The sequence below is a fragment of the Macaca thibetana genome, chromosome 8 (genome assembly GCF_024542745.1).
Source record: "Macaca thibetana thibetana isolate TM-01 chromosome 8, ASM2454274v1, whole genome shotgun sequence".
In the NCBI taxonomy this organism is placed as follows: domain Eukaryota; kingdom Metazoa; phylum Chordata; class Mammalia; order Primates; family Cercopithecidae; genus Macaca; species Macaca thibetana.
Window position 1 is genome coordinate 82,305,664 of NC_065585.1, and position 25,835 is coordinate 82,331,498.

At 38.0% G+C, this 25,835-nt stretch overlaps 1 protein-coding gene and 1 long non-coding RNA gene across 5 annotated transcripts in view; both read right to left on the bottom strand.

The window, feature by feature from the left end:
* Positions 1-7,552, bottom strand: part of LOC126961536 (uncharacterized) — a 50,969-nt gene extending 43,417 nt beyond the window's left edge. For both annotated transcript variants that reach the window (XR_007728328.1, XR_007728329.1), the window contains exons 1-2: positions 5,953-7,552; positions 3,517-3,565 (exon numbers count right to left, since the gene is read on the bottom strand). This is a non-coding gene — a long non-coding RNA (uncharacterized LOC126961536). The remainder of the gene's footprint in view (positions 1-3,516; positions 3,566-5,952) is intronic.
* NKAIN3 (sodium/potassium transporting ATPase interacting 3) overlaps positions 1-25,835 on the bottom strand; it is a 1,223,038-nt gene that overhangs the window by 597,627 nt on the left and 599,576 nt on the right. The gene's annotated exons all lie outside the window — the stretch shown is intronic.

Sequence of the window (25,835 nt, forward strand, 5' to 3'; positions counted from 1 at the left end):
GCCTAGAGTGCAGTGGTGTGAGCATAACTCATTGCAGCCTCCAACTCCTGGCCTCAAGTGATCCTCTTGTCTCAGCCTCCTAGTAGCTACACATGCCGCCACATAGACCAAATATGTGTGTATTGTAGAGACGTGGTCTCTTTGTGTTGTCTAGGCTGGTCTCTAACTACTGTCCTCAAACCATTCTCCCACGTCAGCATCCTAAACCACTGGGATTACAGGCATAAGCTTAAACATTATATTTTTGAAAACTATCTAGTCAGGCTGGGCATGGTGGCTCACGTCTGTAATCCCAGCACTTTGGGAGGCTGAGGCGGCTGGATCATGAGGTCAAGAGGTCGAGACCATCCTGGCCCACATGGTGAAACCCCGTCTCTATTAAAAATACAAAAATTAGCTGGGTGTGGTGATGCATGCCTGTAGCCCCAGCTACTCGGCAGACTGAGGCAGGAGAATCATTTGAACCCGGGAGGCGGAGGTTGCAGTGAGCCAAGATCGCGCCCCTGCACTCCAGCCTGGTGACAGAGCGAGACTCTGTCTCAAAAAACAAATAAATAAATAAAAGCAAACTATCTAGTCTTGTCAGATAATAAATTCAATGCAATGTTAATTTTTTAAAACTCTCTATATACCATAATCCTAAAAGATAGAAAAAAAGCATACAAGTATATATATATACACACACACACATACACATATATATACATATACACACATAAAATATTGGAAAAATCTATTAAAATATTAATACGTTTATCTCTGAATGGTTGATTTATGAGTTTTTACTTTGTTAATGCCTACTGTTATTTTCTTTTTATTCCAGTAAGCATGTGATATTTGGAAAGTCAATTAAAATGAATACCTAAACGTCCAGTAAAAGAATCCTAAATAGAAAAATTATTGCAAATGTTTATGTTCAAATGTCTATATTGTTACAAAAATTCTAATTAGGCCAGTGATGACAGTATCAGCATTGTGGCTAATTTGATAATGATAAAGGAAAATATCTTGTTTACAACTGAAATAAATTTAAACATGGCTTGAAACTTATTCTAAATGGATATTGTGCATGAAACAGTTTCTAGAAAGTTACATATGGAACAACAGAATTGTCTATTTTAATTTATTTGCCATGATCACGTAAGAATTTGAGAAAAATTCAACTCCCCTTTTCAGATGCACAGTTAGAGACAGGAACACCTAATAGAGGAATATTATTAAGTATTTAGTGTGCATAAAGACTTCATATAAATCAACAGATTCATTAAAATATATTTTGAGGCTAAAATAAAATGACATAAAGGTATCTCAATGTATATAAATATGATGTTTTGAAATATAACATTTTAACATTATTATTATAGGTCTTTCTTAGGGCCAGTGATAAAGCAAATTTTATAGCCCAGAAAGCAACAGCTTCCAAATATAAATGTATATTTATTAAAAACAAAAGTGACTAAAGTATCTTACTTTTATTTTTATGAGGAAGAAAAGACTCATAAAATACTTATACCCTCAGTGATGTATTTTATTTTCTTATGTTTGAAAAACAAATCTTGGGCATGATCTAACTTTTACATATTTCTTAAATTTATGTAAGCTCTCTCTTAAGAGCTCACATACATAGTTCGTATTTTACAGCAGACAAATTCAGGTGAGGTGAGGACTTCTCCATTTTAAGACATTGAAAGCATAAGCAATGAAATTATATACATGAGTTAAATATTTAGTAGTTACCCATATCAGTTCAACAAGCATTTATTGAATACCTTGTACGTACTCAGCCCCATGTTAGGCACTGAAGATAGATACTAAGTAAAAGGAGTGACTTCTCTTTGGAAAAACTTTGGAACAGTATTTCATTAAACATTATGGTAACTAAGATAAATTATCCTTGGTTTTACTGTAGTGAGCCATATTGATCAAAGAACTTATATTCTTATTGGAGAAAGGAGACTCATAAATTTCAAATAATTGGATACTGGTTTAAAAATGATTTACAGCCGAGTAATAACTTGTATGGTGTAAATTATTAATAGTTTGTTAATTAAAAGAAAAGAGAAATCAGTGAGCTTCTAAAATGAGAATGGCTCATCAAGAAAACTTGAATGTCAAGGCAGAGCAAGGTGGCCAAATAGAAACATCCACTGATGATCGTCTCCACCAGAACAACAAATTGGACAACTATTAACACACAAAAGCACCTTCGTAAGAATCAATAAGCAGGTGAGCAATTACAGTACCTGGTTTTAGCTTCGCATCACTGAAAGAGGCACTGAAGAGGGTAGGAAAGGCAACCACACCGCCCCCACACCACCACCACCCAGCAGCAGCGCTGTGGCATGGAGAATCTATGTGCCTAGGGCACGGAGACAGCAGTGATTGTGGGATTCTGAATTGGAACTCAGTGCTTCTCTGTCACAGTGGATAGTAACACCAGGCAGAACTCAGCCAGCACCTGCAGAAGGAGCAATTATGCTAGCCCCAGCCAGAGGAAAATTGTTAATCCAAGTGGTTAGAACCTGAATTCTTGCAGCTCCACCACCACAGGCTAATAAAGTACTCTGTGGTCCTATATAACTTTGAAAAGTGGCTTAAGCCACAAAGGCTGCAATTCCTGGTCAAGTCTCTGTGCTGGGCTCAGAGCCAGTAAACTTGGTGGGGATATGACCCAGTGAGATGCCAGCAGGGGTGGCCAAAGGAGTGCTTGTGCCACCCTTAGCCCAATGCCAGAAAACTCAACTTGCAGCTCCAGGAGAGGCTCTTTCCCTCTGCTTGAGGAGAAGAGACAGAAAAGTAAAGAGGACTTTGTATTCCAACTTGGGTATTAGCTCAGCCACAGTACGACATGGTACCAGGCAGAGTACTGAGGCCCCTATTCCAGGCCCTGGCTTCCAGGTGACATTTCCAAACATACACTGGGGTGGGAGGAAACAAACCCTCTTCCTTGAAAGGAAGGACTCAGTCGCAGCAGGATTCATCACGTGCTGACTAAAGCGTCCTTGGTCCCTGAATAATCAACAGTGATACCCAGGCAGTGCTCACCATGGGCCATAGGTGAGACTCAGAGATGTGCTTGCTTTAGGTGTGACCTAACACATTCTCAGCTGTGGTGGCCATAGGGAGAAACTATTTCTGATTGAGAAAAGGAAAGGGAAAATTAAAAGGGTATTTTGTCTTACAGCATAGGTAAGAGCTCAGGCACAGTAGGGTACAGCGCTGTATTAGTCCATACTCACACTGCTATAAGGACATGCCTGAGATTGGGTAATATATAAAGAAAAGAGGTTTAATTGACTCATAGTTCTGCAGGGCTGGGGAGGCCTCATGAAACTTAAAATCATGGCGAAGGGGGAGGCAAACATGTCCTTCTTTCTTTCTTTTCATGTTGGCAGGAAGGAGAAGAATGAGAGCCAAGCCAACCCATAAGTCCCTGGTAAAACCACCAGAACTTAAGAAAACTTACTCATTATCATGAGAATAGCATGGGGGAAACCACTCCAATGATTCACATACCTCCTACCGGCTCCGTCCAACGTCCAACGACAGGTTGGGATTATGGGATCTACAATTCAAGACGAGATTTGGGTGGAGACAGAGCCAAACCATATCATTCCTCCCCGGCCCCTCCCAAATCTCATGTCCTCGCATTTCAAAACACAATTATGCCCTTCCAACAGTCCTCTAAACTTTTATTCCGGCATTAACTCAAAAGTCAAAGTCCAAAGTCTCACTGGAGACAAGGCAATTTCCTTGTGCATTTGAGCCTAGAAAATCAAAAGCAAGTTAGTTACTTCCTAGATACAATGAGGGTACAGGCATTGGGTAATACACCTATTCCAAATGTGAGAAATTGGCCAAAACAAAGGGGCTACAGGCCCCATGTGAGTCCGAAGCTCAACAGGACAGTCATTAAACCTTAAAGTTACAAACTTATCTCCTTTGACTTCATGTCTCACATCCAGGGCATGCTATTGCAAGAAGTGGGCTCCCATGGCCTTGAGCAGCTCTGCCCCTGTGGCTTTACAGGGTACAGTCCATCTCCTAGCTGCTTTCATGGGCTGGCATTGAGTGTCTGTTGCTTTTCCAGGTACATGGTGCAAGTTGTCAGTGGATCTACCATTCTGGGGTCTGGAAGACAGTGGCCTTCTTCTCACAGCTCCACCAGGCAGTGTTGTCCCAGTGAGGACTTTGTGTGGGGGCTCTGACCCCACATTTCCTTTCCACACTTTCCTAGCACAGGTTCTCCATGAGGGCCTCACCCCTGCAGCAGACTACTGCCTGACATCCAGGCATTTCCATACATTCTCTGAAATCTAGGCAGAGGTTCCCAAACCTCAATTCTTGTCTTCTGTGCACCCTCAGGACCAATACTGCATGGTAGCTGCCAAGGCTTGGGGCTTGCACCCTCTGAAATAATGGCCTGAGCTGTAACTTGGCCTCTTTTAGCTTTGGCTGGAGTGGCTGGGATGAAGGGCACCAAGTCCTGAGGTTAAACATAGCAGGGGAGCCCTGGATCTGGCCCATTTTTTTCCTTTTAGGCCTCTATGCCTGTGATGAAAGGGGCTGCCATGAAGGTCTCTGATATGCCCTGGAAACATTTTCCCCATTGTCTTGGGGATCAACATTTGGCTTCTTGTTACTTATGCAAATTTGTGTAGCTGGCTCGTATTTCTCCCCAGAAAATGAGTTTTTATTTTCTATTGCATTGTCAGGCTGCAAAATTTCCAAATTTTAATGTTGTACTTTCTCTTAAATGCTTTGCTGCTTAGAAATTTCTTCCACCAGATATCTTAAATCATCTCTCTCAAGTTCAAAGTTGCACAAATCTTTAGGGCAGGGGCAAAATGCTGCTAGTCTCTTTGAAGAGCAAGAGGGACTTTTACTCCAGTTCCCAACAAGTTTCTCATCTCCATCTGAGACCACCTCAGCCTGGTCTTCATTTTCCATATCACTATCAGCGTTTTGGTCAAAGCCCTTCCACAAGTCTCTAGGAAGGTCCAAAGTTTCCCACATCTTCCTGTCTTCTGAGCCCTCCAAGTCTCTAGGAAGTTTCCAACTTTCCCACATTGTCCTGTCTTCTTCTGAGCTCTCCAAACTGTTCCAACCTCTGCCTGTTACCCAGTTCCAAAGTTGCTTCCACATTTTTGGTTATCTTTACAGCAACGCCCCACTCTTTGTGGTACCAATTTACTGTATTAGTCCGTTCCCACGCTGCTATAAGGACATACTCAAGATTGGGTAATTTAAAAAGGAAAGAGGTTAAATTCACTCACAGTTCTGTGGGGCTGGGGAAGCCTCAGGAAACTTATAATCATGGCAAAAGGTGAAGCAAGCAAGTCCTTCTTCACAGGGCGGCAGGATGGAGAAGAATGAGAGCCAAGTGCAAAGGGAAAAGCCTCTTATAAAACCATCAGATCTTGTGAGAACCTACTCACTATCATGAGAATGGCATGGAGGAAACCACTCTGATGATTCAATTACTTCCCACCAGGTCCCTCCCACAACATGTGGGGATTATGGAAAGTACAATTCAGAATGAGATTTGGGTGGGGACACAGCCAAACCATATCAAGCACCAAGTGGGCTCTTGAGGTTCCCAATTCCAGGTCTTGGCTCTTAGACAGTATTTCTTGACTTGCTCTGAGTCAAAGAAGAGTCCACTGCGCTGAAAAGAGAGTTCTAGGCCTGGAAGCATTCACCGCAGGCTGACTGAAAAGCCCGTGGGCCTTGAATAAACGTTGGTGGTAATCAGACATTACTCACCACAGGCTTGGGTGGTGGTAACCAGTGGGAGCAACACCTCCGCATGTGGAAAGTGAAGGGAAAAGTGGGAAAGATTTTTTCTTGTGGCCTTGGTGTCAGCTGAACCATAATAAAAAAGAGCACCAGGTTGATACCTAAGGTTTGTGACTCCAGGGACTGGCTGCCAGATAGCATCTCTGGACCTACCTGTGATCAGGGGACACTTGAAGCCCTGAAGGTTGAGATAAAAGCCTGGATTGTTTCACCACCAGCTGATTCTAGAACTCTAGAAACTTGAGTTAACAAAGGCAATAGCCAGGCAGTGGTTACTGTGGACCTTGGGTGAGACCCAGTGTTGTGCTGTCTTTGGGCCTAACTCGGTGCAGTCCCCATGATGGTGTCACCCCTTTCCCAGCCCTAGAAGCTCAGTTCAGAGAGAAAGACTCTTGTTTATTTGGGAGTAAGTAAGGGGAAGGAACAAGAGTCTCTGCCTGATAATCCAGAGAATTCTTCCAGATCTTATCCAAAACCACAAAGGCAGTACTTCTAGGAGTCATCAAGATCTTTAGAGTTACTGGGCGTGGGGTTCCCCCTAAGGCAGATATGGCTGCAGTAACCTAAAACTTAGATAAAAACTGGGCGTGGGGTCCCCCTAAGGCAGATATGGTTGCAGTAACCAAAAACTTAGATAACAACACCCAAGTCGCTTTGGATACCTGGAAAGCCTTCCCAAGAAGAATGGGCACAGACTGCAAATACTACCATAAATGCCTAATTCTTCAATGCCTCGATAGTGATAAACATCCACAAGCATCAGGACAATCCAGTAAAACATGCATTCCCCAAATGAACTGAATAAGGCACCAGTGAAACATTACGGAGAGATATGTGAACTTACAGACAGAAAATTCAAAAGAGTTGTTTTGAGGAAACGTGACAAAATTCATAATGACACAGAAGGAATTCCAAATCCTATGAGATAAATTTTAAAAAGATTGAAATAATTTAAAATGATCAAACAGAAACTCTGGAGTTAAAAAATGCAATTGACTCACCGCAGGGTACATAAGAGTTTTGTAACAGCATTGATCAAGCAGAAGAATTAGTGAATTTGAAGAGAGGCTATGTGAAAATACACAGCCAGAGAAGACAAAAGAAAGAATAAATGAGAATAACACATGCATGCAAGATCTGGGAAACAGCCTGCCTCAGAAGGAAAAATCTAAGAGTTCTTGGCCTTAAAGAGGATGGAGAGAGAGAGAGAGAGAGAGAGAGAGAGAGAGAGAGAGAGAGAAAGGTAGAAAGTTTCATCAAAAGAATACTACCAGAATTTCCCAAACCTAGAGAAGGATATCAATATTCAAGTACAAGAAGGTTATAGAACACGAAGCACATTTGTCCTAAGTAAGTCTATCTGAAGACATTTAATAATGAAACTGCCAAAGGCCAGGGATAAAGAAAGGATTCTAAAAGTGACAGGAGAAATAAAACAAATAATATTCAATGGAGCTCCAATACATGTGGCAGCGGACTTCTCAGTGGAACCCTTACAGGACAGGAGACAGTGTCAAAAGAAAAAAAAAAAACTGTTAACTATTATTGTAGAATAGTAAATCCAGTGAAAATATCCTTCAAAGATGAAGGAGAGAGGAAGACTTTTCATAGACAAACAAAAGCTAGGGATTTCATGAACACAAGACCTGTCCTACAAAAAATGCTAGGACACTCCCCTTGTCAATGCTTCCTCTGCACCCCTATGGTTCATACTTCCAGTCAATCTCAAAAAAACATCCAATTTCTAGAAGATGTAGCGTCTGACCGGGCGCCGTGGCTCATGCCTGTAATGCCAGAAATCTAGGAGGCCAAGGCGGGTGGATCACTTGAGGTCAGGAGTTCGAGACCAGCCTGGCCAACATAGAGAAACCCCGTCTCTATTAAAAATACAAAAATTAGCTGGGCGTGGTGGTGTGGACCTGTAATCCCAGCTACTGGGTGGGGGCTGAGGCAGGGGAATCACTTGAACCCGGGGGGGGCAGAGGTTGCTGTGAGCCAAGATCACACCACTGCACTCCAGTCTGGGTGACAGAGTGAGACTCTGTCTCAAAAAACAAACAAACAAACAAACAAACAAAAAACACAGAAAAGAAAAAAGAAAAGAAAATATAGCATCTACCACACAGGAACTTGCACAACTGACCAGCCTGAATTGTGATCACTTATTTTCCCTTCACTACTGAATAAACAAAACAAAACAAAACAAAGTTCCTCCTCTCATATAAGCTAAACTCTCTACTTCTGCTGGAAGTCTTAGCCCCTCTATGTTCAGGAGACTTGTCTTATATACTGTCTCTCTCTCTCCTGTGTCATCCACACTGTCTCCCCTACATTAGACCATTGTCTCAGCTTTTAACTCTGTGAAAAAGCTTGTACATCTCTGAGATAATTCATGTTTCCTCCTTACTTCAAGCATGTTAGCTGATGTTTCCATAATGACTCTCTCCATTTCCTCAATGCTCTTGCATCCTGGAACTTACTAAAAGCTGGCTTTTCTATGTCCTGCATTTAGGCAGATACTTACTGAGAGCTGACTATGCACCAGGCACCATTCTAAGGTGCAGTTAATGAGATTCACACATTCTAGTCATCAGGAATTGTACCAAAAGCTCCTTTGAGAGATCACATAGTCATTTATACTTTCAAGGTTTACCACACTCTCCATTCTCTCTTCTTTTATATAATTGTTGCTTGCTTAAGCAAATCTCATCACTGAATATGTATTTCTCTCTCTCTCTTTCTTTTATTTTTATTTTTTTTGAGACAGAGGCTGGCTCTTACACCCGGGCTGGAGAGCAGTGGCATGATCTCGGCTCACTGCAACCTCTACCTACCAGGTTCAAGCAATTCTCCTGCCTCAGCCTCCTAAGTAGCTGGGATTACAGGCACCCACCAACACTCTCTGCTGATTTTTGTATTTTTAGTAGAGACAGGGTTTCGCCATGTTGGCCAGGCTGGTCTTGAACTCCTGACCTCAAGCAATCCACCCGCCGTGGCCTCCCAAAGTGCTGAGATTACAAGCATTAGCTGCCACGCCCGGCCCTGAACATGTATTTCATGCCTTAAGTTTATCTTCTGAAAAAAAAAAAAATGTAAATATCTCCAGATAATAGAAACAAAAAAAGTTGAGTAGTTTTATACCATATAAATGTTGACAATATTTTTTTTGTTTGTTTTTTGAGACGGAGTCTTGCTCTGTCATCCAGGCTGGAGTGCAGTGGTGTGATCTCGGCTTACTGTAACCTCTGCCTTCTGGGTTCAAGTGATTCTCCTGCCTCAGCCTCCAGAGTAGCTGGGATTATAGGCGTGTGCCACCACATCTGGCTACTTTTTTGTATTTTTAGGAGAGACACAGTTTCACCATGCTAGCCAGGATGGTCTCGGTCTCCTGACCTCACGATCTGCCTGCCTCGGCCTCCCAAAGTGCTGGGATTACAGGCATGAGCCACTGCTCCTGGCCTATAATTTCTTATATTAAACATCACAACCCACTCTAATTTTCAAGAAGATATATTAGAAATTTCTGAGTAAACAAAATAAAGACAATCACAACTAAAACAGGACAGTAACAGTTCACTCTGCTAACAGTGAACACGCTACAGTTTATTGCTGCAAGGCACCATGTCCAAATACTAAGTGAATAATCTCCCTGTTGAGCCTTGTAAAGTGTTTGTTTTGTCACCATTCTCACTTGGAAATTTTTAACTTACTACCATGTACTTTGAGTCATGTCATACCATTGATACTAGAGATTCAACAGCTTACATGAAATCTGCCTATGCAACGGAAGTCCTTGCAGAACTGCCAAAGCTCTAGCTTTTAATGTTACTTGCTTATTTGGTGGTTTAGATTTGCTTTTATTTTTATTTCATTTATTTTTACAAAAGTTTATTCTTAAATGTGCAGCAGTCTCCAAGATGACACTTCATTCTAACTATAGGTGGCAAAGGATGTTACAGCAGGAAATTCAGATGTTTAAATAGGGTTGGAATCCAGGGTCGCCATGGCCTCAGGCACAACAAACAGCTTACTTTTTACCAGATTTCTTAATTCCACCTGAGATCAGGGGGCCCTTCCCTGCAGCCTCTGCTTTTAGCTCCTTGAGTTTCTTCTGCTCCTCTTTCTCCTTATGCTCGAAAATGTTATCTCCTCATCCATCTCCTCAGCCTGCTTCTTGGGCTGTTTTGGGGGCTTCTTCCCAGCTTCGTGGCCAGACATGATGCCTGCGCCTCTCTCCCACCAGGTTTACCCTTATGTTAAGTTAATTTCCATGTTGGTATGGAAAATGATGTATAAGGATGGAATTCCATCTCAATTTGTCTCCAGGTGGAGACAAACATAGATGGCAGCATAATCTTGACATCCAACTCCGCAACTATTAAAGTTTCCCTGATTTTTATAAGTTCTGTGCTTCCCACATCCAAGCTGCTTCTGCTCCCTTTGTTCTCCTCCTGCTTGCCTTTCTTCCTTCCTTTGCCACAGTAGCACAAGACAGCTGATCCGCAGGATTCTGGCAGATGCCCTAGCGCCGACTCCAAGGCAATGATGTGAATGTAAACTAGCATCTGTAGGTGCTCGTTACAAACTGTAGGTAATTGAGAGTTAGTCTTACATAAAATTTATCATCTATTTTCCTAAGACTGAGGAGCAGGGAGTGTGATCTAGTGGATAGAGAACTAATTGGGAGTCAAGAGACTCAGATTCCATTCTGAGCTCCATTATAGTTGTGGTTTCTGAATCTGAGCAATTAGAGGCAACCTCTATTTCAACTGTCCTCCCTATAAATTGTATATACTACTTATCACTACAACTCTCTGCAGAATTTGAAAGATCTAAGTGAGTTATTACCTGTAGAGTGGCTTGTGCTCCTGAGGAAAACAAAGTACATACTTCAAGATAGAATTCCTTTAATTTAAACAAAACAAACAACTCTCATATTATCACATCTTTGTTCCACCACCACCAACAACAAAAAAAGGTGAATTTTGAAGCTTTGGTTTGTTGTGTTTTTTTTTTTTTTTAAGGAAAAAGATAATAAAAGGCACAAATGAGATGATAAAGTTTATTTTCTACTCTAATTAAATATCAGGATGGTAGCAAGGATCAGTGGTCCTTCGAGCACTGAGGCCAGTGGCATTCCTATTAAACCTTAAAGCCTTAAAGATCTGTGATGACACCACTGATAACAGACACACCACTTCTGTACTGGGAGAGTTTTAAGATGATTCCTCTAGAACACCCCAAAGAACACCCCAAATATCCAAATAACTTAAATAATATTTTGTTGACATCTGTTGTGCACAATAAATTGTTAAAAACTGTATGTATCTCACTGCCTGCTCAAGGGCTTTTGTCCTTTCTCCCTCTGATGATCAACTGAGGTCAAGGAAGTTCAGGCATCACAATCACTTGGTATAACAAATACCAAAGTAAGTCGTTATAACCTGGTACCTGGAAAATAAAGCCATAGTAAGAAGTTTCTCTGAAGAGATAGGTAGGAGACATTTTCCTAATAGTGATTAACACAAGAAAAGTTACAGGGGAAAAATAATGAAGAAAGTGTCATAGGAGTAAAGTGTAAATTTTGTAACTTGGTTTGGCAGAATAGACAGGGTAAGTAGGGCTAAAATTATCAGTTTATTAATTAGTAGAAAGTTAACACACACATCAAATTTATTCTACTATAAATTAAGAGCCACAATTGTTTAAGCAAGTAAGTGAAATAAAAATACTATGATAAACACATTGTTATCTTAAGCTATGAAGTACCCAGGAAATACCCTGTCCTTTTAATACAAGGAATATCTGAGAATTAATTCTGTAAATTAATGTATATTACAGTATAAGCTGCCTTTGTAAGAAAAGCCTAAGCTTTTCATTGTATAATTGTCTTGAAGAGCACTGATACACTGAGAATAGACTTAGGCACCGGGTTGTGGCCTAGCCATATAAGAACGGGGCTTTTGAGGGGACTTTTCTAAACTGTGATGCCTAAGATTCTAAAAGGGAAATAATCACACAAGGGAAGCTTCTATAACGGAAACAATCGCCTTTGTGCATAAGGGTCTTCTGAGGATAAAAATAAAGTAGCTCTAAGAGAGTGTGTGTGTGCATGTGTGTGTGTGAGAGATAATTAACACTAGCCATTACACTAAAGGATTATTAAGGTTTTCCCTGTAAGTACTGATGTCTGTATAGTGTGCTATTAAAATCACATGGTAGTACATTTTTAAAATCCTCCTTTTCCTTCAAAATAAATTGCCACATTTCTATAATTCTGGTAGCTCATAAAGTAATAAATCTGGAGACGTAAGACTCACTATATGGGTGATTTAAATACACATTTTAGAATTTTTTTTTAACATGAAAATTCATCAGTGTCTTTGAAAGAATAATTAACATGTAAAAATAGGTATGCAACTACTTTTTTAATTTAATAAACAGAACCTCTATTGATCAATTGCTCAGGAATTTCTATCTGCTAATATGTATATCTAATTGAGCTGTATATCTACTTACCACTTCAGAGAAGCTTCTTAAGGTATCTATCGAATTAAGATATATGTGTAATTAAGATATGTATCTAATGAAGATAGATATCAGGATATATATGTATATGTGTGGATATGTGGATGTGTGTAGAACTTTGGATAAATATCTTTATTAAAACTGAAAACAATGTTCCAGAATTTACATAAGCATCTACAAAAACCCTCTGATATTTAGATATTTAGATATAAATAAATTCTCTTGCTTCAATAATTTTAAATCTCTACAATGGGACCATTCTCAATGTGTCTGTTGCATATACTTTTTTTCATGAATTCTTAAAAATATTACCAAATACACAGCGCCTCTGCCTGGGCTCTGCCCCGTCTGGGAAGTGAGGAGCCCCTCTGCCAGGCCGCCCAACTGTCTGGGAAGTGAGGAACGCCTCTGCCCTGCTCCGGCACGGCCTGGGAGGTGACGAACGCCTCTGCTGGGCTGCCCAACCGTCTGGGAAGTGAGGAGCTCCTCTGCCAGGCCGCCCAACTGTCTGGGAAGTGAGGAGTGCCACTGCTGGGCTGCCCAGCCGTCTGGGAAGTGAGGAGTGCCACTGCCCAGCGGCTGCACCCTCTGGAAAGTGAGGAGCCTCTGCCAGGCCGCCATCCCATCTGGGAAGTGAGGCGCATCTCTGCCTGGCGGCCGCACTGCCTAAGCAGTGACGCGTGCCTCGGCTCAGCCGCCCGGCCCCACCGTCTGGGAAGTGAGGAGTGCCACTGCTTGACCGCCTCTCTGTCTGGGAAGTGAGGAGCGCCTTTGCCTGGCCACTGTGCAACCAACCCTCCAAGTGCGAAGTGGTAGCCTTGTGTGTGATCTTTATGCCCTCCCCAGGTTTGCATTTTTGACATTAAAGTTTACTTTTAAATTAAAAAAAAAAAAAATTACCAAATACAGCAAGAAAAAAAAAAATAGTAACTCACCAAGAACAAATGTAATTTTTCCCATGTGTGCACAGCTGGTTTAACATCCAAAGGTTAATAAATGTAGTATTATCTAAATGTAACATATCTAAACATATTACCTAAATGTAACAAAGAGAAAAACTGTAAGATTACCTTAGTAAAGGAAGAAAAACCATTTAACAAGATTCAGCACCATTCATGATTTTTTAAAAATGCAATGAGAAATGGAGGAAAACGTCTTTAACCCGATAAAGGGTATCTATGAAAAATGTAAAACTAACTTCATATTTAATGATGAAAAACAGAATGTTTTCTCCTGAAATTGGGAAAAAGGCAAAGAATGTCCACTCTCACCGCTGCAAGTATAGCAAGACAAAAAAAAAAAAAAAAAAAAAAAATACATGAAAGGCACATGTTAGAATGGAAGTAACAATAGTGCATTTATTTGCATATAACATGGTGTATGTAGAAAATCTTAAAGAACCTAATATAAAGCTTCCTAAAGCTAATGAGTTTAACAAATTCTCAAGATATAAAACTAACATGCAAAAATCAACTTTTTATACACTGGAAATAAACAACCTGACAATAAAATCAAATGTTAATTAACTACACCACGTACCATAAAAAGAAAAACACTTAGAAATAAATTCAACAAAAAGATGTGCAATGCCTGTGAGCTGAAAACTCTAAAGCTTTGCTTTAAAAAGTTAAAGAAGGCTTATCTAAATGGAGATATATACTTTTTTATTAATTTGAAAATTCACCATTTTTAAGAGGTCAGTTCTTCTAGAATTGACTATAAGTTGAATATATTCAGAATCAAAATCCTAGCAGTGTCTATATAAGAATTTGACAAGCCAATGTTAATATTTGTACGGAAAGGCAAATAATCTAGAATAGTTTACTTTTTTTTAATAAAAAACAAAATCAGATGAATCAAATTAGCTGGTATTTAAGATTTACAATAAAAGCACTCTAAGGAGTATGAGATTGGCATAAAGATTGACATATAGATCAATTAAAAGGAATTTTGAGTCCAGAAATATACCCACAATTATTATGTTGTAGATGGGTTTTCAACAAAGATACCAAGGAAATTCAATGAAATGAAGATTGTGTTTTCAATAAATGGATTCTAAATAAATGAATATCTCTGTAGAAAAAAACGCTGACCCTTTCCTCATACTATACACAAAAAGTACACAAACCTGATTATCAACTTAAATATAAGAGCTAAAACTATAAAGCTTTTAGAAGAAAATCTGGGAGAAATCTTTATGAATTTCCTCAATACCAACCATGGAATATTACATTACAAATGAAAACACTTTAGTTCTTTAAGAAAAATCGTGGGTATTCAATACTCTGGTATCTCTTCATAAACTAACAATGTTTCATTTACATTTTCCACTATCTATGACCAGGGAAATTACTGATATTTAAAGTAGATTCCTGCACTGTGTTAATCTTTCTTAACCTTTCACTTCAACTTTCATGCCAATAAACCAACACTGCTGCACATTGTCAACATGAAGATTTGTGCTGCTGTTACAGTCCAGGAGACTGAGAATGCTGAATATAAAATTAATTTTCCTTATCTCTAAGTCATATAGTTTATTTGTAGTATTTTTGAAGAGGGTGGTTAAAATATTTTAAAAATTCTAATCTGCAGTTTTAAAAGATGACGAGACCATATGAATTATAATGATAAAAATGGAAAGACAGTTACCAAAAATATTTGCTTCTCTGTTCATCTTGACAAATAGATGCAACACTTTGACAGCTAATCAACACAGGTTTTCTTTTTTTTCATACTATATCTATCCTGTTCCAGAATGACCTATTAATTTTAATTGCTTTGCTAGGCTCCCATTTAATGGTTCAATGAATATAATACCTTTATGCTTTTCTTTGCATAATGAAGTGGCCAGGTAAGCGAGATAACTTTTTGAAGTTAATACAGCCAAAATATAAATATAGCCAAAATAAAATACAAAATAAAAAAATATATAAAATACAGCAAAAAATTTCAATATTTCAACTTCCCATTACTACTAGTAATAAAACTTATCTAAATTATGTTCATAAACTTACAAATTGGCAATAAAAGTGAGCTTCACTCCACTACAGAAATCTCCTTCAAATCATGCACATTTTTGAAAGTTTATAGTTAGCAAAATGCTCTTTTTGATGATATAATAAATGTATTTCTCTTTGTTACATGTTTATGTGGTTTTAAATTATTGTGAAGCCAAGTGATTGCCAATAAACTTAACTTCTACTCAGAGTAAAATGACCAGTAATAACAATTTCAAAAGCATGGAGTTTTCCTACACATTTTTTTCATAGTCTTACTCTATTAAAATGTTGAGATATTTGGCAGCTCTGATATTTTATCAATTTTTTTCTTCTACTAAATACTTTTTAGGGCTTTAATTAGAACTTTCTTATGTTGTCTAGTGAATGTTTTATTGTTGTTGTTGTTGTTGTCATTGAGAGAGGGTCAGAGATTAACACACCAAAGATAAATTATTCCAGTTGAGACAGAATGAGCCGAGTACCAATATTATTTAGTGAAACATGACAAGATGTCTGTGACATTTTTGATACTATGTATATTTCCTAAATGAGTCTAATATTTTTCACAAACACACACGTGCGCGCGCACACACACACATTCATCTTCATAATGCATTAAACAATGAGAGATTTCAAAAACTTAGATAACGTTTCTTATTATCCATTGTGATCTGCAAATTGTATTTCAAAAACTGCCATTTGCCCTTACTTACATCATTTCCTTTATTTTCATAAAATCTATTTTAAAATAATATTACATATGTTTTTCATTTCTTATCCAGAGAATCTCATAACTTTCCTGTTTTATTCCATTTCTATGTATCTTTTCTCTTCTTCCTTCATTGTGCCCATATTACTTGTCCCTATTTAAATGCTGCCTTTTTATCTAGTTCTCATCTTTTATCTATTTTTCTATCTCGCAATATAATATTAAATGCTCATCTTTCTTATTTAATGTTGTCTTATGACTTTGACCTTATTTCACAGCTGGAATTGGATCTTTGTTTTCCTCAGCTAAATTAGTACCATTTCATTTATATGTCTTCTAAAGGACTGTTTCAAATAAAAGCAGTCCTTTGACCACTAAGGCTACAAGGGAGACTTGGTTGTAGAAAACAATTCAGGAAAGTTCCTAGGATACCAAAAGATAAAGTACATATAGTTTTGGGTTTTACATTTAAATATTTAATCAATCTTAAGTTATTTTTTGTATATGGTATAAGGAAGAAGTCTAGTTTCAATTTCTGGAAGACAACATTCTGGACATAGGAATGTGAAAAGATTTCATGAGGAAGACACAAGCAATTGCAACAAAAATAAAAATTGACAAATGGGATATACTTAAACTAAAGAGCTTCTGCACAGCAAAGAGAGCTATCAACAGAGTAAACAGACAAGCTACAGAATGGGATAAAAATTATGCAAACTATGCATCTGACAAAGTTCTAATATCCAGCATCTGTAAGAAACAACAAATTTACAAGAAGAAAAGCAAACAGCCCTGTTGAAAAGTGGGTAAATGGACGTGAACAGATGCTTTTCAAAAGAAAACATACATGCAGACAACAATCATATGAAAAAAAGCTCAACATCACCGATCATTAGAGAAATGCAAATCCAAACCACAATGAGATACCATCTCACACCAGTCAGAATAGCTATTATTTAAAAGTCACAAAACAATAGATGCTGATGCGGTTGTGGAGGAAAAGGAATGCTTTTACTCTGTGAGAGTGTAAATTAGTTCAACCATTGTAGAACACAGTGTAGTGATGCCTCAAAGACCTAGAGGCAGAAACACCATTCAACCCAGCAATCCCATTAGTGGGTATTATCCAAAGGAATATAACTCATTCCATTATGAAGACACATGCATGTTTATATTCATTGCAGCACTATTCACAATAGCCAAACATGAAATCAAGCTAAATGCCCTTCAGTGATATACTGGATAAAGAAAATGTTGTACATATGCACCATGGGATACTATGCAGCCCTATAAAAAGAACAAGCTCATGTCCTTTGCAGGAACATGGATGGAGCTGACAGACATTATCCTTAGCAAATTAATGCAGGAACAAAAAGCCAAAGAACACATATTCTCACTTGTAAGTGGGAGCTAAATGATGAGAAGAAATGGACACATAGAGTGGAACAACACCCACTGGGGCCTATTGGAGGGTGGGGAGTGGGATAAAGGAAAGTATCAGGAAGAATAACTAATGGGTACTAGACCTAAAACCTGGGTGACAAAATAATTGTACAAAAAACCCCATGACACAAGTTTACCTATATCGCAAATTACCAATATAACAGCGATACCGGCACATGTACCCCTGAAATTAAAACAAAAGCTAAATTTTAAAAAAAGAAAGAAAAAGGTACATATATCTACACAGGTGACCTGTTCTCAAGACTGCCTGTCCCCAAAGAGGCAATAAAGGCAAAGTATGCTGTCCGTTCAGTTCAGTTTGGACTGAATGCCCATTATTCTCAAACACAAAGAGCAAAAAACATCAACAACAACAAAAACTAGATAAAACAACATTAATTATCTAAGATAAGGCACTACTGCTACTGAGCCCTAAATGACACCCAGGATGTCTGGACACTTAATTGCATTCTCTACCAAACTGTATCAGGAAGTCACATAATAAACAGTTACTCTGCATTTTTTGGAGTGCAGAAACACTGAATCATCCACCCTTCATGCCCACCTGTATGTACTCCTATACACAGGTAGGCAACATAGATCCACAAACTTACTCAGTTTTCCCTTTCTGCAAATATATTTATTGTTAGATGTCAGAAAGAGCAATGGGATAATTATTCAGTGATATTAAACCTTTTCTGTACCCTAAAAAGCAGGGACCCCAGAGAAGAATTCCCTCAGTTTGATGTGACAGCGGCTGCCCTGAGATGGTCAGACACAGAGACCTTTCTCTCTCCATTTCCTACCTTGGCCTTAATATAAAAGTCATGTCTTCCAGCACCTCCTTTGCTCTTCCAATCCTTTCCATTTCAAAACAGTGATAAGACTAGGTTTTAAATGTTCTCATCACAAATAAATGATAGATATTTGAGGTGATGAATACACTAATTAACCTGATTTGATCATTCTACCATGTATACATATATTGAAACACCAAATTTTACCCCATAGATACACAAAAATATTATTTATCTAATAAAAATAAAATTAGATAAAGTATATGTTATGACATTGCAGCTCTTATTTTCCTGTAGATGAAGTTATGTTCAGGCTGGCTTTCTAGTTTCCATGCAGCAGCTCTCCCTTCCCTCTCCAGGACCTCCATGCAGACAGGCTGGCTGCCCTTCAGTTTCTCTACCCGCAGAAAAGCAGGTGAGCTCAAGATGGGCGGCTCCCTGGAGGCCTTGCTCTGGTCTTCTTTACATTTTTACCACAGAAGCCTGTATTTGGGTCTGTGAGGCACTGGTCTGGCCCATTAATAAAGCTGATGACCCAATTGCTTATTTGACCAGAGTTTTTGGTAAACTAGAGATTTTATTACAACTGGAAACACTAAAACCCTGGAGGCCAACAGTGCACCTTACATTGACCAGCACACATGGCAGAATGGAAAGCCCAGAGACCCGACAGCAGTCAGAGCTGGCTGAAATCCCAATTTGGAGACATGGTAATTAGAAAGGTATGTAATCTCAGTCTGGTGTCTTAATTTTAAAATTAGGATAATGCAACTTTGATGGATGTTTTAAAAAACTATTTAAACGTGGTTGTTTTAGATCATCATGATTGTCAAGTGTCTAAAGTAGCACTTGGCATTATCAGTATCATGGCCAGGGTTTGATAAAAGTAGCCAATTAAATGTGAACTTTAGTTAATCCACATATGCTTGGCAATCCTGCCCATCCCCGTTTGCTACCACGTATTACCTTTGCTAGGGCCTGAATAAGCAATGACCAAGAATTTCAAACAATTTTTTCCTTAGTTTTGTTTTTCAAATCATGAAATAAATCCATGCTTCAAATATAATCTTCAACTATTAAATTGGAGGTAGCTGAATTTTAAATGAACAAAGGCAAGGCAATCTAACAGGTTTTATATGTTAGGAATAATCAGATATAAACATAATCTGAAAAATAAGAACAATTTTGGGGTCCCAAATACATTTCTAAAATCTAAGGCCTTTCATATAACAGGTGGATTTTCACACCAATATTTGGAAGGTAAATGTTGATTCACATGAAACAGATATTTTAACATTTTTTAGCAGCAAGTTAGTAAATGGTGGTCTATAACTATTTAAAATAAAACATTTTGGAAAATTATTTAACTGTATTAAAAGCCAGTTACACTCCACAATGTCATTACATAGTAAGGCATATGAGTGAAATTTACCTATGGCTAAAACGACCATGGCCTATGGGAAGATTTTTGAAAATGAATTCTTAAAAATTCATATAAAAGGAAAATATTTTTGTTGCAGGATATTTACTAAGATAACAAGAAGCCATCAGCAGAGTTTTTTGCTTTTCCTTTTTCAAGATAAGACAGAAAAGCACATTGAAAAGTATGTTTGAAATTACATTTACTACCAATCTCACTGTAGATTCATGGAATATTACAGGTGAAAATCACTGTAGATTTAATCTAATCTACTGCCTTCATTTTAAAGATAAGGAACATGGTTAAGTGACTTTCTCAAAGCACTAGAACATCACCAAAATATCTACCAACCTGGGTGAATGTTACCACAATGGAAAAGTTACTGCATCTTTCTCCTCCAAATTGGGGTTAGGATCCTACTTAAAAGAAACTAAGGTGATGAAGAACACACATGATCTATTCTTTCATACGTCTTATGTGTCTTGCATAATATAATGGGTCCTTTCTGAATGGAAGCATCAATGCTGAAGGTAAGATGAACTGCTGAGCTTGCTTCACATGGCTGTTTAATGTGGATGGGTGTTTACATGCAGGAAGCAGCTGACAGTGACTTAATCAGAGGTCAAAAACGGCAGCCTGCATGCTGAATCTACCACGGTTTTTTTTGGCAACATTTTTATTTTATCAGGTCTGTGTTTGAGATAACAACTCCATCAGAAACTCTAAAATTCCAGCTTTACTGCAAAACCACATGGGCCCTTTTACCATGTGGCCCACGCTCCCATGTGGCAAGATTCATTTCATTAAACTAAGCAGTGGTTGATGATTCCCTGATTTTAATGGGACAAAAACTCCCTTATTTACTACAGGATATACCATTTCCTGTTGTATGACACTCATTCAATTATGTCAACTGCCTGGCTTGGCCTGGGTAGTATTTGTGACTATCTGAAAAGATGATCCTATAAATTAATAAAACACTGTACTATAGTCAGTATGACCTTTGATGTTTATCCCAATTCTTTAAGAAGTATAATCTATTATAAAGTGCAGGGGACTCATGACTTTCTCTCTCTCTCTCTCTCTCTCTCTCTCTGTCTCTCTCTCATACATCAATTTGGAAACACCAAGTGTACTATTTCACTGGGTCCTCACAATAACATGGGGGTCAGTTGTATCAGTTGTATAAGCCACATTTTACAGATGAGAGAACGGAGACTTAGAAAGGTAAGATAACTTGCTCATGGCCATAAATTACATGGCAAAGCTGGTGCTCAAAGTCTGGTTTTCTAAGACCAACGGGCATTTAACTGTATCCTGCTGCCTTACCATGTCACCCATTCTAATAATAATGTGTATTTCAATAATGCTTTTAACTTTATCCTTAATAACAATATTAGATTGCAAAGCAAGATTTGTCGCATTAAAATTCCTTCATGTATTCATTATTTTTATTGCTCATTTTATAATTTATTTTAAAAATTAGAAATAAATCAAATAATTAACTTGCAATCATACATTGAAGTCATGGAACAATAAGGAACTAGTATTCCTATAGGAGAGAGTCATGTTCTTCATGTTCTTTGTACTTTAGTGTTTTTTGCCTAACACTGTTCTTTCCAGATACTCTAAGGATAATCATAGTTACTATTTATGAAATGACTGCATTTTATTAGGAGCTTTTCATTTTTAAACATTTTTAGTTTTGAAAACAATCCTAAGAGGTGAGTATTGTTATAACTACTTCACAGAGCAGCCAACTGAGATTTGAAGAGAGTAATAAGCCATTTACCTGATTTCACACAACTTGCAATGTGACTTTCTCACATGTGTTTTCAAAAAGTGGAGTCATAACTCTGGGGGTTGTCCAAGTGACTGTCTGTGGCCCATATACAGCAACAAATTAGATATAAGTAAACATACCCACAAGCAAGAGAGGAGAAGTCTCAGAACATGAGCACTTTTGTACCCAGTGCTTTGGGAACACTAAAACTATCATGTGGAGGAGCCCATGCTGCTGTTGGAGAGGCAACGTAGAGGAAAACTGAGGCTCCCTGGCTGATAGCCTGCTGACCACTAGTTCTAGGAGCAAAACCATCCTAAAGTGTTGAATGGATGAACAAACTATGGTGCATGTACAGATGCATTTCACACATACTGATGCACACAGTAACCTATGAATCTCAGATTTTTTTCTGATAAGTGAAAGAAGCCAGACCAAAACACTGCATACTGTAGATGCCATTTATACACCATTATGGAAACGGCAAAAGTACAGGAACAAAGAACACATCAGTAGTTCCAAGGAGTTAGAGATGTGAAAGTGTTAGACTACAGATGGACAATATGAGGAAACTTCAGGGTGCCCATCATAGAACTATTCCGTATGTTGATTGTGGTCACGCTATATAATGTTATGCATTTGCCAAAATTTATAGAACTGTAACTAAAATGAGTAACTTTTCTTGAATATAAATGAAAACGAAATTTTAAAATACTTCCCTTTCCCCACCTTCCCCATGTTAACTGCGAAACTGTGTGAGTTGGTGGATTTCAAAGTGGAATGATCTGGATTATTTAAATATTGGATCTGCATTTTACTATTTGAGTTATTTAAGTAATCATCATTTCTCTGAGTTTCAGTTTATAATATGAAAAATGGAGAAAACAATACCCACCTTAGGCTTCCACATACTCATCTGTGATGGAGTTGAGTCGTACCCTCCAGGGTTATGATGAGAGTTAAATGGGATAATGTTTGCAGAGGGCCTGGCATAAGTAAGTACTCAATAAAGGGAAATGATGATGTTGCAGAGGATTATGATAATGACAATGATGATCTCCATTAGGGAAGCACTCTTTGGAGAGTATTTATTCCTCTGGGAAACTGGGGGGACTCGCACTCCGGATTCTAAATTTACATTGTGTCATCTGTTTATCTAAAAGGTCCTCATGTCCTGTAGGTGATGAGACTTTCAACAAATAGAGGGTCCCAAAATGAATAAATTCAGCAGATATCTACTCGACACTTATTACATACAAAACACTATCAAACAGGAGTTCTATGTAGTAATTAAAATGATAATATCTAAGAATTTTTTTACAACAAACTACAGTGATACCTTATACATCTTTGATTTATACTTGATTTAGGAGGTCCCACTGTAATCATACTCGTTACCTCTGAGGTCATCCTTTGGGAACTGCAGTACCTGAACTCTAAAGCTTTATGGAATTCTAGAGTCGCCGCATAATTTTTAAGTGTACACTGCTTATATTATGTCAGTTTCCTTGCCTATAGCAAATTCTTAGAATCAAGAAAAGTGTCTGAGACACAATCTTTGGATCATGCTCAAAATACAATTGACTCTTGAACAATATGGGCTTGATCTGCCTGGGTCCCCCTGTATGCATACTTTTTCCAATAAATTTATTTAAAATCATTTTTGAGATTTGTAATAATTTGAAAAAATTCACAGAAGAAAATTGTAGCCTAGAAATATTGAAAAAATTAAGAAAAAATTAGTTATGCTGTGAATGCATATATTTAGATATTTGTCTATTACTATTATAAAATATGTATGAGTCTTTTATAAAAATTTAGCACTTATTGAAACTTAAGCAAACAAACATTTATGGACCATAGATGGCATCATTCAAAGTCAGGAGAAATGTACACAAATGTAAACATGCAATGTTAAATCATAACTGCGTAACGTTAACTATACTAACTACTGCACTACTACAATAAATTCATAGCCACCTCTTATTGCTATCAAGTGTTCTGAGTATCTGCTCAAAATGCCATGTGACGCTAATCATCTTCACATGAGAATTTCGTCTCCTCAGTAAATAGTGTATCACAGTAAAAAGTGATCTCCCATAGTTTTGCATATTTTCCATCATATTTACTGCAACACAGTAAACCTTGAGTAGCACCATGGAATCCATACAAAGTGCCACTAGTGATGCTGATGTACCAAGAAGCAGAGAAAAGTTATGAAATTACAAGAAAAAGTTTAATTGCTTGATATGTACCATAGATTGAGGATTGCAGATACGGTTGCCCAACATTTCAAGATAAATAAATCCAGCCCAAGGACCACTGTGGAAAAAAAAAAGAAAATTCATGAAATTGTCACTGTAGCTAAACCAGCAGGTGAAAAAACCTTGTGCTTTTTGCAAAATACATACTCTCTTGTATGGAAAATTTAGCTTTCATGTAGGTGCAGGATTGCTATAAGAAAGTCATACCTATAGACGCTAAATGATTTGAGAAACAGAACAGTCATTAGATGACAACTTAAAGCAAAAGGAAGGTGAAGGACCAAAAGTTGGAGAATTTAATGCCAGAAAAGGATGGTTTGATAATTTTAGAAAAGCACTTGGCTTAAAAAACTGTCAAGATAACAGAAGAAGCATGTTCTTCCAACCAAAAGGCAGCAGCAGTTTCAAGGTGCCACTAAGATAATCATTGAGGAGAAACATCTGCCTGAACAGGTTTTTAATGTGGACAAAAGTGCCCTATTCTAGAAACAAAAGCTACAAAGAACATTTATTAGTATGAAATAAAAGTGAGCACCAGGATCTAATGCAGGAAGGAAGAGGCTAATTCCATTTTTTTTGGCAAATGTAGTTGGGTTGATGACCAGGAGTCCCCTTATCTACAAAGTTGCTAACTCCAAGCATTCAAGGGAAAAGATAAACACCAGCTTTCAGTCTTTTAGTCATACAAAAAGGCCTAAACAATGAGAATCATTTTTCTGGATTGGTTCCGTCAATGCTTTGTCCCTCAAGTGAGGAAGTACTTTGCCAGTAGGGGACTGTCTTTTAAAGTTATTTTGGTATTGAGTAATGTCTCCAGTCACCCAAAACCCTTTGAGTTCAACAACAAAGTCACAGAAGTGATCTACTTCCCCCCAAACACAATGTCTCCAATTCAGCCTCTGGATCAGAGGATTGTAAGGACCTTTGAGGTTCATTAAACATGGTACACTATGGAAAGGATTGTCAACACTATGGAAGAGAACCCTGACAGAACATCATGAAAGTCCATGAAGATTACACCATCAAAGTGGCCATCATTATTATAGAAAAAGCTGTGTTCAGATGTTGCACATGACTTCACCTGATTTGCGACAGAGCCAATCAAGGAAACTGTGAAAGAAATTTTGGATATGGCAAAAAGGTGGAGGGTGAAGGGTTTCAAAATATAGATATTGGAGAAATTAAAGAGCTAACAGCCACCACACCAGAGGAGAAGACAACTTGAAGATAAGAGCTTCCAAACCAGTGCCAGACAATGAAGAAGGAGACACAGAAGAAGCAGTGCCAGAAAACGAATTGACATTAGACAAATTGGAAGAAGGGTTCCAATAATTAAAGGTTGCTTTTACTTCATTTATGACTTGAACCCTTCTTTCATATGGTTAATGAGACTAAAGAAAGTGGTGGAAGAAAGTTTGGTATAATATAGAAACATATTTAGAGAAATGAAAAGCAAAAAGACAGAAATTATTATGTATTTCTGTAAAATTATACCAATTTCTGTAAAATTATGCCTGCCTCTAGTTCCACTTCCTCCACCTTTTCCACCTCTGCCACCTCTGAGACAGCAAGATCAACCCTTACTTTGCCTCCTTTTCTTCAGCTCACTCAATGTGAAGGTGAGAAGGATGAAGACCTTTATTAGGACCCACGTAATGAATAGTAAACATATTTTCTCTTCTTTATGATTTTCTTAATAACATTTTGTTTTCTCTAACTTACTTTATTGCATGCAAAATAACTGTATACACTATACAGTCATACTATACAAGATGCAAATGTGTTAATTGACTGTTTATATTAACCATAAGCCTTCCAGTCAACAGTAGGATATGAGTAGTTAAGATTTTGAAGAGTCAAAATTTATATTTGGATTTTCAACCGTGCAGGGCCCCAGTTTCCCTAATTCCTGGGTTGCTCAAGGATCGGCTATACTAAAACAAAGTGCTAGCCCACATCTGAATGCTGTGCAGTCCCAAAAGACAGAGGGCATTACTTTAGTAGAAGGAGCAAGGAGGAGTCTCCAGCACTGTGACTCCTCCAACCAAAGAACTTTTAAACTTAGAATTGATGGAATTTAACCAGAAGTTAGA